We start from the raw sequence: 18863 nt of genomic DNA on the forward strand, positions 1-18863 counted from the left end.
CATCTCTCGTCTTGACTACTGCAACCTCCTGCTCTGTGGCCTCCCCTCAAACACTCTTGCACCCCTCCAATCTATTCTAAACTCTGCTGCCCGACTAATCCACCTGTCCCCCCGCTATTCTCCGGCCTCTCCCCTCTGTCAATCCCTTCACTGGCTCCCCATTGCCCAGAGACTCCAGTACAAAACCCTAACCATGACGTACAAAGCCATCCACAACCTGTCTCCTCCTTACATCTGTGACCTCATCTCCCGGTACTTTCCTACACGCAACCTCCGATCCTCACAAGATCTCCTTCTCTACTCCCCTCTTATCTCCTCTTCCCACAATCGTATACAAGATTTCTCTCGCGTATCACCCCTACTCTGGAACCCTCTACCACAACACATCAGACTCTCGCCCACCATCGAAACCTTCAAAAAGAATCTGAAGACCCACCTCTTCCGACAAGCCTACAACCTGCAGTAACCACCGATCAACCAACCGCTGCACGATCAGCTCTATCCTCACCTACTGTATTCTCACCCATCCCTTGTAGATTGTGAGCCCTCGCGGGCAGGGTCCTCACTCCTCCTGTACCAGTTATGACTTGTATTGTTCAAGATTATTGTACTTGTTTTTATTATGTATACCCCTCCTCACTTGTAAAGCGCCATGGAATAAATGGCGCTATAACAATAAATAATAATAATAATAATAGTATAGAGGCAAAACTGAGTTTGCGCCATGAGCATCTATGCATCTTTTAATGCATCCCATTATTTTATTAGCCTTACCAGTAGCTGCCTGATGCAATCTGAGTATGCCATCCACCCATACACCTACAGTGCCTACAAGTAGTATTCAACCCCCTGCAGATTTATCAGGTTTAATAAGATGCAAATAAGTTAGAGCCTTCAAACTTCAAACAAGAGCAGGATTTATTAACAGATGCATAAATCTTACAAACCAAAAAGTTTTGTTGCTCAGTTAAATTTTTATAAATTTTAAACATAAAAGTGTGGGTCAATTATTATTCAACCCCTAGGTTTAATATTTTGTGGAATAACCTTTGTTTGCAATTACAGCTAATAATCGTCTTTTATAAGACCTGATCAGGCCGGCACAGGTCTCTGGAGTTATCTTGGCCCACTCCTCCATGCAGATCTTCTCCAAGTTATCTAGGTTCTTTGGGTGTCTCATGTGGACTTTAATCTTGAGCTCCTTCCACAAGTTTTCAATTGGGTTAAGGTCAGGAGACTGACTAGGCCACTGCAACACCTTGATTTTTTGCCTCTTGAACCAGGCCTTGGTTTTCTTGGCTGTGTGCTTTGGGTCGTTGTCTTGTTGGAAGATGAAATGACGACCCATCTTAAGATCCTTGATGGAGGAGCGGAGGTTCTTGGCCAAAATCTCCAGGTAGGCCGTGCTATCCATCTTCCCATGGATGCGGACCAGATGGCTAGGCCCCTTGGCTGAGAAACAGCCCCACAGCATGATGCTGCCACCACCATGCTTGACTGTAGGGATGGTATTCTTGTGGTCGTATGCAGTGCCATCCAATCTCCAAACGTCACGTGTGTGGTTGGCACCAAAGATCTCGATCTTGGTCTCATCAGACCAGAGAACCTTGAACCAGTCAGTCTCAGAGTCCTCCAAGAGATCATAAGCAAACTGTAGACGAGCCTTGACATGATGCTTTGAAAGTAAAGGTACCTTACGGGCTCGTCTGGAACGGAGACCATTGCGGTGGAGTACGTTACTTATGGTATTGACTGAAACCAATGTCCCCACTGCCATGAGATCTTCCCGGAGCTCCTTCCTTGTTGTCCTTGGGTTAGCCTTGACTCTTCGGACAAGCCTGGCCTCGGCACGGGAGGAAACTTTCAAAGGCTGTCCAGGCCGTGGAAGGCTAACAGTATTTCCATAAGCCTTCCACTTCCGGATGATGCTCTCAACAGTGGAGACAGGTAGGCCCAACTCCTTGGAAAGGGCTTTGTACCCTTTGCCAGCTTTTGACCCTCCACGATCTTGTCTCTGATGGCCTTGGAATGCTCGTTTGTCTTTCCCATGTTGACCATGTATGAGTGCTGTTCACAAGTTTGGGGAGGGTCTTAAATAGTCAGAAAAGGCTGGAAAAAGAGATAATTAATCCAAACATGTGAAGTTCATTTTTCTTTGTGCCTGAACTACTTCTTAATACTTTAGGGGAACCAAACAGAATTCTGGTGGGTTGAGGGGTTGAATAATAAATGACCCTCTGAAACAACTTTTCACAATTTAAAAAAAAAATAAACAAAGAAATAACATTCTTTTTTGCTGCAGTGCATTTCACACTTCCAGGCTGATCTACAGTCCAAATGTCACAATGCCAAGTTAATTCCAAATGTGTAAACCTGCTAAATCTGCAGGGGGTTGAATACTACTTGTAGGCACTGTATGTCTTTTTCAGTGACAGTTTTATCCAGTGATTTACATTTGAGTACAAGAGACCCGTGAACAATTTGAGCAGTGCAGACCACATACAGACCATAAAACACAGACATCTGAACTCACCCTAAGGTTAGGGTCACACAAAAGTTTATTCTCATCTGAAAAAAATGGGCCTGATTATGCTAATCACACTATGATCAGACTACATTCACAAATCCACATACATTTCACCATTTATGACAAAAGGACCTTTCTAATGTGTCAATCATATTGTCTACTTGTGGCATCCGTTATTTTCACTGAAGAAATGTCTTTAAATGTATCATTAAGTAACAGATCTGTGAGACAGGGATCATGGAGAAGCCTAACGATTTGTATCCATTTCTCATGTATCCCTATAGACTTGTATAGTGGAGTCTGAGCCGCACATAGGTCCTGCTCTGAGTCCCACTGATCTCACACAACGATCCGTGTTTTCCAAAGATGTGTGTGTGGATCTGTGAAACTCTATGGGTTCATATGTTGGTCGAAAAAAAAAGGACAGCATATGGACATGTCCCACAGATGTGTGAATATGGTATACTGTATGACTCAACATCTCTATTTAAATAAAAATTCATCAAATTTTACCAAGATTATTGCCAGAAATGAATGTTATCTGCTATCCAGAGAATAAGGGGAAACAAACCAATGTGTAGGTGTCCTACCATTGGACTTCCAGCGATCCTGGAGAATCGAAAATCAGAGGCCCGCATGCTCCATTCATTGTCTATGGGCACCTGAAAATAGAAGAGCTCTGTACTCAGATGTCTCCTACAGTCCCACAGACAATGAATCAAGCTGAGGTCAATAATTTCTACTTCCACTCCAGTCAAGAATGCTCGTTCTGGACTCCCAGTCTGGGATCACATGGGGTCCCCATGGCCATATTCCTTGTGATTTGTAAGTTATCCAGTTTGCTGTGAAAGGAATAACTTTCAATTCTGGGAATACCACGTTACAAGGGTTTCTTTAGATTAGAATTTTTTTTTTCCTCAAAAACAGGGCGTCTTTTGTCCAAGAGCAGTTGTAGTATTGTACTTCAGCCCTTTGCAAGTTAAATGGATTTACTTAAATACAAAACACTCATCATCACCTTTCCCCTCGGAAGGTATGAAATGTACTGTATAATCGCAGGGGGTGGAACTGCTGAGTACAGTGGTCTCCAGCAGTCCCATAGGCAGAGAATGCACACTACTACTCCATTTACACAAAGACAAGATTTAAAGTGAACCGGTCACCAGTTTTGGCCAATAAGAGATACGGCCATCACCTTTCAGGGCTGATATACAGCATTCTATAATGCTGTATATCTGCACCCAACCTGACCTGCAAGAGGAGAAAAATGGTCCGGTTCAAAAGGCATTGCTGATCTTGGTCTGGCGCCTCCGTTCTTCGTGCGGTGCTGCCCTCCTGCTTTCTTCGTCTCCTCGGCACCGCGCTACTGCATAGGTGTGTAATGAGCTGGCCGGCTGTGACTGTTGTTATCATTGACATAGAATCTGTGACAGACACTGCCCCCGTGTGGCCAGAAGTTATACCTATGCCGAATGTGATTACAGAGAAACAAACTGTATTGGCTAGACTCCCCCCTGTTATGTCATGTGACCAGGAAGGAGGGAGAGAAGAAGAAGAGCCCGGGAAACCAGTCGGTACAGAGAAAAGTCTGTGTGTGCTGGTGTGCTCCTGCTGAGGCGATATAGAGGATTGCCTGGATAACCCCTCTCTCTTGGAAGCTGACATTCAGATTGTTCCCAGCTCCCACACTGCGGAGCACTCAGCGGTGACATCTTCACAGATCCTGGAGCCCATGAACTGTAAGCGGGTCCTCTGTTGAGAGGCCGAACACCCCATCTTTACCTGCTGAACCACATGGATTACAGTCTGGACCTGAGAGACAGAGTTTTGTTTACTCCCTGTTGTTTTCTCCTCGGCTGGAGCGTCTCCCTGCAGCGTTGACAGACAGGCCTGCGACGTGGGAAGATAACCTCCTGGAGCAAAGGAACTGGTAACGTGTGGATAGGGACAGTGAGGGACAGTTTGTTATTACACGTTATCTCTGTGAATAGGCATATTTTGTATTGTCTATTATTGTGTTCCGCTGTGTTAATGAAAATGTATAACAGTAAAGATACGTTTGTTAAAATGGAATCTGAGTGTGGAAGTTTTGCTGGGCCAGATCATGGATATGCATGGGCGGCCTTGCCCTCGCCCACTTCAGGTGTACTTCTCTGCCCTGTTGAGGGCAGAGCAAAGTACTGCAGCGCGCAGGTGCCGGTAAAGATCAAAGAGCCCCGGAGCACACACACTGCAGTAATTTGGTCTGCCCTCGACAGGGCAGAGAAGTATGCCTGCGCAGGAATGCGGTGACGAGGAGACTGTGTGGATGACGAAGCGACGCGTCATCCACATCAAGCAAGCAGGAGGAAGGGGATCGTAAGAAGATGGGAGGCGCCAGACCAAGACCAGCAACGCCCAACGGACCGGACCGCCCCGCAGGTGAGTATTATAAAAGTTATTTTTCTTCTCTTGCAGGTCGGGTTGGGGGCAGATATACAGCATTATAGAATGCTGTATATCAGCCCTGAAAGGTTATGGCCGTATCTCTTATCGGCCAAATCTGGTGACAGGTTCACTTTAAACATTGTCATTTTCTGAAGACATATTTCCTTCATACACTGCTCAAAAAAATAAAGGGAACACTAAAATCCCACATCCTTGATATCACTGAATGAAATATTCTAGTTGTAAATCTTTATTCATTACATAGTGGAATGTGTTGAGAACAATAAAACCTAAAAACGATCAACATAAATCACAACTAATATCTCACGGAGGTCCGGAGTTGGAATGATGCTCAAAATCAAAGTGGAAAATGAAGTTACATGCTGATCCAACTTCAGTGGAAATGCCTCAAGACAAGGAAATGATGCTCAGTAGTGTGTGGCCTCCACGTGCCAGTATGAGCTCCCTTCAATGCCAGGGCATGCTCCTGATGAGGCGGCGTATGGTCTCCTGAGGGATCTCCTCCCAGACCTGGACTAAAGCATCCGCCAAATCCTGGACAGTCTGTGGTGCAAAGTGACGTTGGTGGATGGTGTGAGACATGATGTCCCAGATGTGTTCAATCGGATTCAGGTCTGGGGAATAGGCGGGCCAGTCCATAGCTTCAATGCCTTCATCTTGCAGGAACTGCTGACACACTCCAGCCACATGAGGTCTGGCATTGTCCTGCATTAGGAGGAACCCAGGGCCAACTGCACCAGCATATGGTCTCACAAGGGATCAGAGGATCTTATCTCGGTACCTAATGGCAGTCAGGCTACCTCTGATGAGCACATGGAGGGCTGTGCGGCCCTCCAAAGAAATGCCACCCTACACCATTACTGACCCACTGCCAAACCGGCCATGCTGAGGGTGTTGCAGGCAGCAGATCGCTCTCCACAGCATCTCCAGACTCTGTCACGTCTGTCACATGTGCTCAGTGTGAACCTGCTTTCATCTGTGAAGAGCACAGGGCACCAGTGACGAATTTGCCAAACCTGGTGTTCTGTGGCAAATGCCAAGCGTCCTGCACGGTGTTGGGCTGTGAGCACAACCCTCATCTGTGGATGTCGGGCACTCAGACCATCCTCATGGAGTCGGTTTCTAACCGTTTGTGCCGACACATTCACATTTGTGGCCTGTTGGAGGTCATTTTGCAGGGCTTTGGCAGTGCTCCTCCTGCTCTTCATTGCACAAAGTTTGAGGTAGCGGTCCTGCTGCTGGGTTGTTGGCCTCCTCCACTTCTCCTGGTGTACTGGCCTGTCTCCTGGTAGCGCCTCCAGCCTCTGGACACTACGCTGACAGACACAGCAAACCTTCTTGCCACAGCTCGCATTGATGTGCCATTCTGGATGAACTGCACTACCTGAGCCACTTGTGTGGGTTGTAGAGTCCATCTCATGCTACCACGAGTGTGAAAGCACAACCAATAGGGCTGAGCGACTTTTATTTTTATAGGATCGGGTCGGGTTTCACGAAACCCGACTTTCTCAAAAGTCGGGTCGAGCGAAATCGGCCGATCCTATAAAAAAGTCGGGGTCGGGGTCGGCCGAAACACGAAACCCAATGCAGTGCAATGGGATACTATGGTTCCCAGGGTCTGAAGGAGAGGAAACTCTCCTTCAGGCCCTGGGATCCATATTAATGTGTAAAATAAAGAATTAATATAAAAAATATTGATATACTCACCCGTCCGGAGGCCCCTGGACATCACCACTGGTAACCGGCAGCCTTCTTTGCTTAAAATGAGCGCGTTCAGGGCCTTCCATGACGTCACGGCTTCTGATTGGTCGCGTGCCGCTCATGTGACCGCCACGTGACCAATCACAAGCCGTGACGTAATTCTCAGGTCCTAAATTCCTAATTCTAGGAATTTAGGACCTGAGAATTACGTCACGGCTTGTGATTGGTCACGTGGCGGTCACATGGGCGGCCGCGACCAATCACAAGCCGTGACGTCATCTAAGGCCCTGAACGCGCTCATTCTTAGGAAGGAAGGCTGCCGGAAAGAAGCCGAGGGTGAGTATATTCCTATTAGGTAAATACTCACCCTCGGACGCGCCCTGCTTCTTTCCGGCAGCCTTCCTTCTTAAGAATGAGCGCGTGAAGGCCCTTAGATGACGTCACGGCTTGTGATTGGTCACGGCCGCCCATGTGACCGCTCACGCGACCAATCACAAGCCGTGACGTAATTCTCAGGTCCTAAATTCCTAGAATGAGGAATGTAGGACCTGAGAATTACGTCACGGCTTGTGATTGGTCGCGTGGCGGTCACATGAGCGGCACGCGACCAATCAGAAGCCGTGACGTCATGGAAGGCCGTAAACGCGCTCATTTTAAGCAAAGAAGGCTGCCGGTTACCAGCGGCGATGTCCAGGGGCCTCCGGAGAGGTGAGTATATCAATATTTTTTATTTTAATTCTTTATTTTACACTTAAATGTGGATTCCGATACCGATTTCCGATATCGCAAACATATCGGAACTCAGTATCGGAATTCCGATACCAGATTCAGAAGATCGCCGACCTCATGGCCGACCCCACACAGGGGTCGGGTCGGGTTTCATGAAACCCGACTTTGCCAAAAGTCGGCGACTTCTGAAAATGGCCGACCCGTTTCGCTCAACCCTAACAACCAACATTCAAAAGTGACCAAAACATCAGCCAGAAAGCATTGGTACTGAGATGTGGTCTGTGGTCCCACCTGCAGAACCACTCCTTTATTGAGTGTGTCTTGATAATTGCCAATAATTTCCTTCTGTTGTCTATTCCATTTGCACAACAGCATGTGAAATTTATTGTCAAAGAGTGTTGCTTCCTAAGTGGACAGTTTGATTTCACAGAAGTTTGATTACCTTGGAGTTATATTCTGTTGTTTAAGTGTTCCCTTTATTTTTTTGAGTAGTGTATTTTGTAAGAGTAAAAACACTGCCATAGTGGGCGATATAACAGCTGAACATTGACAAGTTGCAGACCCGTTTTAAGAGATATGATTTTTTTTTGGCTGCCTATAAATCATCTTTTTACTTTGTGTACCAATGTAGTATGTGTAATTATTAAAAACAATTCCCTTATGTGAGCCCCTAATGTGTGCAGAGACCGACTGACCACTCACCCCACAGGTAACACTTCATTACTATCGGAGGCAGATATTAATTAACTATGAAAAAGGTTAAAGTTGCTACACATGGAATCTAAAAGAATTTCAGGAGAATATACAAAACAGCCTGGAATTCAGCAGCTGGGAAATATCTCCTGTCTCCTGATCCAGGCAGTAAAGTTCATGGAATAAAAAGAAAATGAATGACATTTTGTATTTCTGTGTAACTAAAATTATGGCTTACACATTCATCTTTTTACATCCAAATTTCATTTAATCTATTAAATTCTTTCTAAAGCCGATTGTATTATGATAATTCCCTGCCTCAGACCTATAGCTAACACACTAAAGCAGCAACATCTGAGCTTAGGCTAGGTTCACATTGCGTTAGTGCAGTCCGTTCAGCGCATACTCTAACAGACTGCGCTAACGCAAGTGCCGACTTTGGCACAGCGCTAGCGCAGATGGAGCATCTGCTAGCTCCATCTGCGCTAGCAGTGACGGACCCAGAAACGCTGCAGCCCGCGTCTCGGGTCCGTCACTCAATGGCGGCACATTGCCTAGCGCACGCCCATTGTGGGCGTGCGCTAGCGATGCATCTGCCATAGGAAGTAATGGCGGCGTTAACTGACTATGTTACACCGCGTTATGCCGCGGTGTAACGTAGTCCGTTTAACGGATCACACTAACGCAGTGTGAACCCAGCCTTACAAGAAGCCAGCAATTCACAATTCCATGAGCATTCTCCTGGAGTTTCTTCTGGGAGCTCAGCTTTCCATTTTCAGTCCAAAAGCACAGCAGAAAATCAAGCCATATGAAATCGATATTGTGTTGGTTTGTGAGTTCCATTTTCACTAAGGTCAGATTCACACATCCATGTGTAGTGGTCTGAATCTGGGCCATGATGCACGGATTGGCCGCAAATCTCTTGAATGCTAATTGGATGAAGCACATCAGGTGATGTGTATTTGTATAGTGAGGAAGAGTGAGGCCTAAAGATACAAGACCCTTTATCAAGGTGTGCAGAATTATTGGACAGATGGTTTTCCTAACTCAAAATGAGCCAAAAAAAGAGATTTAACTGACACTGCAAAGTCAAAAAATGGGAAATGTCTTACAATGGTTATTGTTGTGAATTTGGATTCTGGGCTCCCCCGGTGGCTACTGGTGGAATTGAACTGTGTCTTCAGCTTCTCTGTTCACCTGTTCCCATCAAGATGTGGGAGTCGCTATATAACCTTTCTGCTCTGTTAGTTGCTTGCCGGTCAACAATGTTATCAGAAGCCTCTCTGTGCTTGTTCCTGCTCCTAGACAACTACTAGATAAGTTGGACTCTTGTCCATGTTTGTTTTTGCATTTTTGTTCCAGTTCACAGCTGTAGTTTCGTTACTGTGTCTGGAAAGCTCTTGTGAACAGGAATTGCCACTCTGGTGTTATGAGTTAATGCCAGAGTTTTAAAGTAATTTCTGGATGGTCTTTTGATAGGGTTTTCAGCTGACCATGAAAGTGTCCTTTCTGTCTTCTGCTATGTAGTAAGTGGACCTCAAATTTGCTAAACCTATTTTCATACTACGTTTGTTATTTCATCTTAATTCACCGCCAATACATGTGGGGGGCCTCTGTCTCCTTTCGGGGTATTTCTCTAGAGGTGAGCTAGGACTAATATTTTCCTCTGCTAGCATTATTTAGTCCTCCGGCTGGTGCTGGGCATCTAGAATCAACGTAGGCATGCTACCCGGCCACTGCTAGTTGTGTGTTAGGTTTAGTTCATGGTCAGCTCAGTTTCCATCTTCCAAGAGCTAGTTCCTATATATGCTGATGCTATGTTCTCTTGCCATTGAGAACATGACAGTTTGACCGGCCCACTAAAGGGTTAAAATCCTTGGCTGAGAAAGGAGAGAAATAGAAGTCTGCTGAGATTTTTTTTTTTTTTTTTCTCCTTCTAATCTTTGAATGGCTCTGTGTCCACCTGTTTGTAATGGATCTTCAGAGTATAACTGCAGGTTTGAATAATCTCGCCACGAAGGTACAAAATTTGCAAGACTTTGTTTGTCATGCACCTGTATCTGAGCCGAGAATTCCTTTGCCGGAATTTTTCTCGGGGAATAGATCTGGGTTTCAGAATTTTCGAAATAATTGCAAATTATTTTTGTCCCTGAAATTTCGCTCTGCCGGAGATCCTGCACAGCAGGTCAGGATTGTGATTTCCTTGCTCCGGGGCGACCCTCAAGACTGGGCTTTCTCATTGACACCAGGGGATCCTGCGTTGCTCAATGTGGATGCGTTTTTTCTGGCCTTGGGGTTGCTTTATGACGAACCTCATTTGGAGCTTCAGGCAGAAAAAACTTTGATGTCCCTATCTCAGGGGCAAGATGAAGCGGAAATTTACTGCCAAAGATTCCGTAAATGGTCTGTGCTTACTCAGTGGAATGAGTGCGCCCTGGCGGCGACTTTCAGAGAGGGTCTCTCTGATGCCATTAAGGATGTTATGGTGGGGTTCCCTGTGCCTGCGGGTCTGAATGAGTCCATGACAATGGCTATTCAGATCGATAGGCGTTTGCGGGAGCGCAAACCAGTGCACCATCTGGCGGTGTCCACTGAGAAGTCGCCAGAGAGTATGCAGTGTGATAGAATTCTGTCCCGAAGCGAGCGGCAGAATTTTAGACGGAAAAATGGGTTGTGTTTCTATTGTGGTGATTCTACTCATGTTATATCAGCATGCTCTAAGCGCACTAAAAAGCTTGATAAATCTGTTTCCATTTGCACCTTACCGTCTAAGTTTATTCTATCTGTGACCCTGATTTGCTCTTTGTCATCTATTACCACGGACGCCTATGTCGACTCTGGCGCCGCTTTGAGTCTTATGGATTGGTCCTTTGCCAAACGCTGTGGGTATGATTTAGAGCCTTTGGAGACTCCTATTCCTCTGAAGGGGATTGACTCCACCCCATTGGCTAATAATAAACCACAATACTGGACACAAGTAACAATGCGTATTAATCCGGATCACCAGGAGATTATTCGCTTTCTGGTGCTGTATAATCTACATGATGATTTGGTGCTAGGATTGCCTTGGCTGCAATCTCACAACCCAGTCCTCGACTGGAGAGCTATGTCTGTGTTGAGCTGGGGATGTAAGGGGGCTCATGGGGATGTACCTGTGGTTTCCATTTCATCATCTATTCCCTCTGAAATTCCTGAGTTCCTGTCTGACTATCGTGACGTCTTTGAAGAATCCAAGCTTGGTTCGTTACCTCCGCACCGAGAGTGCGATTGTGCCATAGATTTAATCCCGGGTAGTAAATACCCAAAGGGTCGTTTGTTTAATCTGTCTGTGCCTGAACATGCTGCTATGCGAGAATATATAAAGGAGTCCTTGGAAAAGGGACATATTCGTCCATCGTCATCTCCCTTAGGAGCCGGTTTTTTCTTTGTGTCAAAAAAAGACGGCTCTTTGAGACCATGTATCGATTATCGGCTTTTGAACAAAATCACTGTTAAATATCAATACCCATTGCCGTTGCTGACTGATTTGTTTGCTCGCATAAAGGGGGCCAAGTGGTTCTCTAAGATTGACCTTCGTGGGGCGTATAATTTGGTGCGAATCAGGCAGGGGGATGAGTGGAAGACCGCATTTAATACGCCCGAGGGCCACTTTGAGTATTTAGTGATGCCTTTTGGTCTTTCAAATGCTCCGTCAGTTTTCCAGTCCTTTATGCATGATATTTTTCGCGATTATTTGGATAAATTTATGATTGTGTATCTGGATGATATTCTGATTTTTTCGGATGACTGGGACTCTCATGTCCAGCAAGTCAGGAGGGTTTTCCAGGTTTTGCGGTCTAATTCTTTGTGTGTGAAGGGTTCTAAGTGTGTTTTTGGGGTACAGAGGATTTCCTTTTTGGGATATATTTTTTCTCCCTCTTCCATTGAAATGGATCCTGTCAAGGTTCAAGCTATTTGTGATTGGACGCAGCCCTCTTCTCTTAAGAGTCTTCAGAAATTTTTGGGCTTTGCTAACTTTTATCGTCGATTTATTGCTGGTTTTTCGGATATTGCTAAGCCATTGACCGATTTGACTAAGAAGGGTGCTGATGTTGCTGATTGGTCCCCTGACGCTGTGGAGGCCTTTCGGGAGCTTAAGCGCCGTTTTTCCTCTGCCCCTGTGTTGCGTCAGCCTGATGTTGCTCTACCTTTTCAGGTTGAGGTCGACGCTTCTGAGATCGGAGCTGGGGCAGTGTTGTCGCAGAAAAGTTCTGACTGCTCCGTGATGAGGCCTTGTGCCTTCTTTTCCCGTAAATTTTCGCCCGCTGAGCGGAATTATGATGTTGGGAATCGGGAGCTTTTGGCCATGAAGTGGGCTTTTGAGGAGTGGCGCCATTGGCTTGAGGGGGCCAGACATCAGGTAGTGGTATTGACTGACCACAAAAATTTGATTTATCTTGAGACTGCCAGGCGCCTGAATCCTAGACAGGCGCGCTGGTCATTATTTTTCTCTCGGTTTAATTTTGTGGTGTCATACCTACCGGGTTCTAAGAATGTTAAGGTGGATGCCCTTTCTAGGAGTTTTGAGCCTGACTCGCCTGGTAACTCTGAGCCCACAGGTATCCTTAAGGATGGAGTGGTATTGTCAGCCGTTTCTCCAGACCTGCGGCGGGCCTTGCAGGAGTTTCAGGCGGATAGACCGGATCGTTGCCCACCTGATAAACTGTTTGTTCCTGATGATTGGACCAGTAGAGTCATCTCTGAGGTTCATTCTTCTGCGTTGGCAGGTCATCCTGGCATTTTTGGTACCAGGGATTTGGTGGCAAGGTCCTTCTGGTGGCCTTCCCTGTCACGAGATGTGCGAGGCTTTGTGCAGTCTTGTGACGTTTGTGCTCGGGCCAAGCCTTGTTGTTCTCGGGCTAGTGGATTATTGTTGCCCTTGCCTATTCCTAAGAGGCCTTGGACGCACATCTCGATGGATTTTATTTCAGATCTGCCTGTTTCTCAGAAGATGTCTGTCATCTGGGTGGTGTGTGACCGTTTCTCTAAGATGGTCCATTTGGTTCCTCTGCCCAAGTTGCCTTCTTCTTCCGAGTTGGTTCCTCTGTTTTTTCAAAATGTTGTTCGTTTGCATGGTATTCCTGAGAATATCATTTCTGACAGAGGGACCCAATTCGTGTCTAGATTTTGGCGGGCATTCTGTGCTAGGATGGGCATAGATTTATCTTTTTCGTCCGCTTTCCATCCTCAGACGAATGGCCAGACCGAGCGGACTAATCAGACCCTGGAGACATATCTGAGGTGTTTTGTGTCTGCTGACCAGGATGATTGGGTTGCTTTTTTGCCATTGGCAGAGTTCGCTCTCAATAATCGGGCCAGCTCTGCCACTTTGGTGTCCCCGTTTTTCTGTAATTCGGGGTTTCATCCTCGATTTTCCTCTGGTCAGGTGGAATCTTCGGATTGTCCTGGAGTGGATGCTGTGGTGGAGAGATTGCATCAGATCTGGGAGCAGGTGGTGGACAATTTGAGGTTGTCCCAGGAGAAGACTCAGCTTTTTGCCAACCGCCACCGTCGTGTTGGTCCTCGGCTTTGTGTTGGGGACTTGGTGTGGTTGTCTTCTCGTTTTGTCCCTATGAGGGTCTCTTCTCCTAAGTTTAAGCCTCGGTTCATCGGCCCGTATAAGATATTGGAGATTCTTAACCCTGTTTCCTTCCGTTTGGACCTCCCTGCATCCTTTTCTATTCATAACGTTTTTCATCGGTCATTATTGCGCAGGTATGAGGTACCGGTTGTGCCTTCCGTTGAGCCTCCTGCTCCGGTGTTGGTTGAGGGTGAGTTGGAGTACGTTGTGGAGAAAATCTTAGACTCTCGTGTTTCCAGACGGAGACTCCAGTATCTGGTCAAATGGAAGGGATACGGCCAGGAGGATAATTCTTGGGTGAATGCATCTGATGTTCATGCCTCTGATTTGGTTCGTGCCTTTCATAGGGCCCATCCTGATCGCCCTGGTGGTTCTGGTGAGGGTTCGGTGCCCCCTCCTTGAGGGGGGGGGTACTGTTGTGAATTTGGATTCTGGGCTCCCCCGGTGGCTACTGGTGGAATTGAACTGTGTCTTCAGCTTCTCTGTTCACCTGTTCCCATCAAGATGTGGGAGTCGCTATATAACCTTTCTGCTCTGTTAGTTGCTTGCCGGTCAACAATGTTATCAGAAGCCTCTCTGTGCTTGTTCCTGCTCCTAGACAACTACTAGATAAGTTGGACTCTTGTCCATGTTTGTTTTTGCATTTTTGTTCCAGTTCACAGCTGTAGTTTCGTTACTGTGTCTGGAAAGCTCTTGTGAACAGGAATTGCCACTCTGGTGTTATGAGTTAATGCCAGAGTTTTAAAGTAATTTCTGGATGGTCTTTTGATAGGGTTTTCAGCTGACCATGAAAGTGTCCTTTCTGTCTTCTGCTATGTAGTAAGTGGACCTCAAATTTGCTAAACCTATTTTCATACTACGTTTGTTATTTCATCTTAATTCACCGCCAATACATGTGGGGGGCCTCTGTCTCCTTTCGGGGTATTTCTCTAGAGGTGAGCTAGGACTAATATTTTCCTCTGCTAGCATTATTTAGTCCTCCGGCTGGTGCTGGGCATCTAGAATCAACGTAGGCATGCTACCCGGCCACTGCTAGTTGTGTGTTAGGTTTAGTTCATGGTCAGCTCAGTTCCCATCTTCCAAGAGCTAGTTCCTATATATGCTGATGCTATGTTCTCTTGCCATTGAGAACATGACAGGTTATGTAGCACTCTTGAAATTGCTATGATTTTGGGGTGTGATCACAGAACCATCAAATGTTTTGGAGAAAATAGTCAATAGGGTTGCAAAATACATGTTGACAAAAAAAGGCACACATTAACTGCCAAAGATTTGACAAGAATCAAATGCGAAGCGACCAGGAACTCACTTGGATCTTTTCTGGTTGTTGTGGGGCATAAGCCAGTCCATCAGGGCGTGACGCGTGCACCTCTGGCACCAACAAAGGGACAAGCCTCCCCGGTCCCAAATGTTTAAGCTGTTATACCTAGCGCAAAAGTAGCTGCAGCCTGAGACCTGCTCTCCAGCACAGATGATGGAAAGAGTGGTGGTAGACTGAATTATCTACTCACTACCGAAATCCATGCAAAGCTAGGTTGCCTAAGCAGATCCCCAGAATGCAGATGACCTTTGGAAATTAAGAACTCCCTGAGCAATCCAGGGAGCCTAAGGTCACATTTCTGAGACCCAAATAAGGGGCCCAAGCCCACATCTGAGGAGTACACAAAGACCCAGGAGAGGTCAGTGCCGGGTTCAAAGGTTACAACTCATACCATTATCTGTTGGAGGTACATAAACGTACTCCTTGGCATCCTGCAGGGTCAGGTCATAATACACTTTCTGCGGTTCTACAGTAAGGTATGGAGCAAGAATCTCTGCACACTGCACAAGGCAGTTTCTCCATGTCTGTCACTCTTTCAAAGACAGTCAGGAAAACCTCAACGTTATACTCCAGAATCATTTTTTGCAAGGAATCCTGTACCATTGCTTCACCCTGATACCTTCACTTTGGCTGGCAGACAGGTTCTGCCAGGAGTCATCTGCTGCTGATGCTGCTGCTGATCCTGCTGTCAATGTTGCTGTTGTAAGCATTGCTGCAACTCTTGTTGCTGCTGTTGAAACTGCTGGATCACAAGTTTGTTAGTCTCCTGTTGGGTCTGCTGCTGCTGGACTAATTGCTTAACAAACTCCTCCATACTTTATGACTGTGTTTGCAATGCTGTAGTTGCCTTTACACAGGACACTCAATCTTTACATTGCAATCACCTGTGTTCTCTTCGCTTTCATGCCCGCATTCTCCACCAATTGTAAGGATTCACTCTCTCTGGTCGACATTAGGTCTTAGGTAGCATTCACACAGGCAATTCGTTTTTGGTCCAAACCCATGCAGTTTTTATTGCTTTCCATAGGTTGCACAGCATGAAAACCTACTCATAAATACTGTATATATCACTAGCCTTGTCCAGGTGCTAACTGAACAGAACAGAACCTGGCTACTCATACACGGCTGAGCTAACCCCAGCTCGGTCAAACAAAACAGCTATTGTCAATAGCAACTACAGAGCAATTCTGTTCTGTCTCTTTCTTCCCAACTCCAAGACACGTCTGGTCTGGTGAGCTTCCCTGGCTGACTGCTTTAGATGAACAACTGGCCTCTTTACATGCAGAGCTAGCCAGGTGCACTAATCAAAGCCTGCAGAGATAGTATTTAACCTTAGCCTACCTGGCATTGCTACAAGTTGTACAGGAAAAGTCTGCATCTTACAAGAATTCCATGATTTTTAAGCATGACAATGCTCATTTGCATGCATCAAAGTACTGCAATGGGAGGGAGCGGTGAAACCACTTTCCCTCAGAGAAAACTCTACCGAAACGCTGAATGGCACTACAAGTAGAGATTTCACATACTTCAAAACAGTGAATATTTCGGCAATGGAGTGACACTGCGCAAAATGGAAAAAATGGCAGAATCAGAAAAACTCAGGTATTATGACAAGGTATTTTATACATTTGAGCAAGTGACAGGCCCTCTTTAATTAAAAAAAGCACCCTGTATAACATTTTTGGGGAAAACATATAAAACTTATATTCAGTTTGTTTTACATTGTACTAAGCATAAAAACCCTATGATCTAGAGACTGCTTGTAGGGTAAGTTCTCATGGCCAATTTTGTTGCTGACCTCCTCACAATTTATACTGTATTCGCTTCAAGATGTGCATGAGGATTCTTAAAAGCTCATGCAAAATGAAAATACTGTAAAAGTAGCAGATTTTCTGTCCTGAATAGGCATGAGCGAACCCGAACAGTAAAGTTCTGGGTCAGTATCGGACACCTAGTGTCCGGTACTGAACCCCAAACACAGACTTTTAACTGGATGTCTGGTTTCCTGTTTGTGTTCACCAGATTAATAAAGCTTGTTGAAAGGCCGCAGTGCTGCCAATAAACAAGCTTTTAGACTGTGGGCACTTCCGATTGTTGGCACTGTGATTGGCCGACACACCTCATGACCCGGCCTGTATAAAGGCCGGATCACGATTTCCTGCCACCTTTCTGCTCTTATTACTATAGGGATAGGACGTAGCTGGAGTGAGGGACAGATTCTGACTATGTACTTTGCAAAAAAGCCGCTGTGTGTACTCTGCAACCCATATTCGTGGGTGTACTGTGCTAAAAGTCGCTGTGTGTACTCTGCAACCCATATCTGTGGGAGTACTGTGCCTTTTAGCTGTGTTTACTCTGCAACCCATATCTGTGGCAGTACTGTACTTTTAAGCCACTGTGTGCACTCTGCACCCTCTGCCTGTGGGAGTACTGTGCCTTTAAGCCACAGTATGTACTCTGTACCCCCTGCATGTAGGAGAATTGTGCCTTTAATCCGCTGTATGTACTCTGCACCTCCCGCCTGTCGGAGTACTGTGCCTTTAAAGGGAACCTCCCCCCCCCAGTCGTTTCAAACTAAAAGATCCACCTTCTGCAGCAGTAATGCTGCATTCTGACAAGGTGGCTCTTTTAGTTCTGGGTGCTGTAACTAGAGAAATAATCCGTTTTTTAATTTGTCAGAAATACCTGGTCTTCAGTCAAGGAGGCCGGCGTTTCCCCCCTGCTTTAGACGCCACACAGCTGTTACTCAAATCTTCTTGGCGCCGGGCGCCGCCTCCTCCTCACCGCTGTTTTCAAAATAGCCGGCGCCTGCGCTCTTTTCCCCTGCCTGGTGCAGGCGCAGTGAGCGCTGCCCGTCTTTCCTCATATGCAGCCCAGCTCACTGCGCCTGCGCGGCCGCCCTGCCTGTGAATCCCAGCCCCGCAATGTGAATAAATCATAAGTCACTGTGGGGCTGGGAATCACAAGCAGGGCGGCCGTGTGCCCAAACCACTGTTTGGTTTGGGCACACGGCAGACTTTGGAAGGTAAGGAACGCCTTTTCACTTTTTGAATGTAAAATTTGCTGGCATAATTAGCGGATACCATGTCATGTTTGGACAGCCCCTGATGCGCCTAAACAGTGGAAACCCCCCACAAGTGACACCATTTTGGAAACTAGACCCCTTAGGGAAATTATCTAGATGTGTATTGAGCAGCTCGATCCCCCAGATGATTCACAGAAGTTTATAACGTTGAGCCATGAAAATAAAAAAAAATCACATTTTTCCCACAAAAATCTTTTATTAGCTCCAAATTTTGTATTTTCACAAGGGTAACAGGAGAAAATGGACCCCAAAATTTTGTTGTGCAATTTCTCCTGAGTTCACTGATACCCCACATGTGGTCAAAAACTACTTTTGAGGCACAGTGCAAAGCTCAGAAGGAAAGAAGTGCCATATTACAGTGCAGATTTTGCTGCACTGGTTTGAGGGTGCCTTGTTACAGTGGCAGAGCCCCTGAGGTGCCAGAATGGCAGAATCCCCCATAAGTGACCCCATTTTACAAACTAAACCTATCAATGAAGTCATCTAGACATGCAGTGATTATACTGACACCACAGGTGTGTCACAGAATTTTATACCACTGGGTAGTGAAGAGAAAATAATTTACATTTTTACAACCAAGATTGTGTGTTAGCCATAAGTTTTACATTTTCACACTGGGTAATGGGTAAAATGGCACCAAAATTTGTCCCACAATTTCTGCTGAATGTAGAAATACCCCATATGTGGCTGTACAGTACTGCTTAGCCACACAGTCTCCTGGAGCACAGATTTTCCTAGA

Source organism: Ranitomeya variabilis, chromosome 3 (genome assembly GCF_051348905.1).
Source record: "Ranitomeya variabilis isolate aRanVar5 chromosome 3, aRanVar5.hap1, whole genome shotgun sequence".
NCBI lineage: Eukaryota > Metazoa > Chordata > Amphibia > Anura > Dendrobatidae > Ranitomeya > Ranitomeya variabilis.